This window comes from Leptonychotes weddellii, chromosome X (assembly GCF_054177405.1).
Source record: "Leptonychotes weddellii isolate Sample4059 chromosome X, ASM5417740v2, whole genome shotgun sequence".
In the NCBI taxonomy this organism is placed as follows: Eukaryota; Metazoa; Chordata; class Mammalia; order Carnivora; family Phocidae; genus Leptonychotes; species Leptonychotes weddellii.
In genome coordinates this window covers 20,732,038-20,733,996 of record NC_138385.1, presented here as the reverse complement: position 1 = coordinate 20,733,996, position 1,959 = coordinate 20,732,038, and the positions used below count along the sequence as shown (strand labels likewise).

Here is a 1,959-nt window from a genome sequence, read left to right as displayed (position 1 = left end):
AACCTGATTTTCCCCCCGCTAGTGCTGTTCAGCAGCTGGAGTTAATGCACTATGATTATTAGACTACAGGATTTCAAGGATACCATGGAGCTGAGGAGAAGAAAATGGGTATAGGGCAAGCAAAACTTACTGTTATTTCCAAGATTTAACCATTTTTCTTGAATAAATGCTCCTTGAATGGTTGGAAACATTTGGTTAATTTCCAGAGTGGGAGAAGATTATTTTAATAATTTTTACCACTGTTTTTATTGTTTTTGTGGAGGAGCTGACTCTCAGATGTCCTTACTCCACTATTCTAAAGTATTAGCCCTGTTCTATACAATTTAAAGATTTTTTTAGACTTTACATCCTGGAACCATGGCCCAGTTTGTCTGTAACCTTGTGGAGAAGGTCCCGGTGCTGGTGAATGCTGCTGGGACTTAAATGTAACCTTGACTGGCTACATTTTGACACTATGCCAAGGTTGAGCTGGTTCCTCCAACTCCTGCTGAGATCCCTACAGCTATTCAGAGCTTGAAAAAAAATAGTCAAGTGTGCTCAAACCAGTAGCTTCAAAGGGCTCACAGTTAAGGGAGCTCTGCTGAATGGTTTGGTGGCCACTGAGGTGTGGATGAGGTTTTATGTCGGTGAAATCATAAGCAAGCGTGGTATCATTGGCTATAATGTTTGAAGACCAATCTTTAATATCTTTTTATATTTGGTTTATTATTTGAGTGTTCTTGGACCATGTGTGATCAGACTGGTATTTGCATAAAATAAGATAGTATATAAAAATATTTTTTATATATTCTTATTATATTTATCTCTTGATATTTTATAATTTTGTTAACATTTAAAACAGGATGGATTGCTCACTTATAAATTATGAGAGATAGTAAAGAAAAAAAAAACTTGCTTTTTGTTTATCCTGTACCCAGAAATCTTCCTAAATTACATCATCCATTTTGATAGGTTTTTTTTTAATTTTTATTTATTTATTTGACAGAGAGAAAGACAGCGAGGGAGGGAACACAAGCAGGGGGAGCGGGAGAGGGAGAAGCAGGCTCCCGGCCGAGCAGGGAGCCCGATGTGGGGCTCGATTCCAGGACCCTAGGACCATGACCCGAGCCTAAGGCAGACGTTTAATGACTGAGCCACCCAGGCGCCCTTAATAGTTTTTTTTAAGTGGAATTTCATAGGTTTTCTAGATCAATAGTTAAGTCAACCACAAACAAAAAATTGTTTCTTGGTTTCTAATATTTACACTAATGTTTTTAGTCTCTTATTATATTGAATAAAACTTCTAAGAGAAGTCTTATTGGCATGGTTGCCAATCTCACTGACTTATTTCTGATTTATTGAAATTCACTTCACCAATCTACAAATAAAATAATATTTGGTGTTAGCTTTTCATGAATAGTATTTTTTCCTAATTACTATTCCTATTTTATTAAGAGTCATGCTAAGAATTGGTTGTAGAATGCTATTAAATATCTCTTCAATATTTAAAGATATAACCATATGGTTTTCTTCACTTAATTTGTTAATGTAGTGACTTTCGTTGATCTATTTGTTAATGGTTAGAATGATGAACCATTCTTGCAATTTTATAATTAACTTCACTTGATTATTTTATATTATTTTATTTGTTGCTGATTTTGACTGTTAATATTTCATTTAAAAGTTTTGCATGACATTTAATGTTATTTTTGTATCAAAATGAAAGACTAACTAAAAGCCCAATTCAATGATTTCCTTATCCCTAATACTGAGGTGAGACTTTTAGATTGCTTTTATTACCCATAAACTCGCACTCAACTGGTTGGTTTAATATGTTTTGTATTTTTATGGGACGCCTGGGTGGCTCAGTCAGTTGAGCATTTGCCTTCTGCTCAGGTCATGATCCCAGGGTCCTAGGATCGAGACCCACATCAGGCTCCCTGCTCAGCAGGAAGTCTGCTTCTCCCTCTGCCTGCCACT

General features: G+C 35.8%; 1 pseudogene; it reads left to right on the top strand.

Moving 5' to 3' along the window:
* The first annotated feature begins 357 nt into the window (after positions 1-357).
* Positions 358-731, top strand: LOC102726736 (ATP synthase F(0) complex subunit g, mitochondrial pseudogene; annotated as a pseudogene).
* Positions 732-1,959: the final 1,228 nt, after the last annotated feature.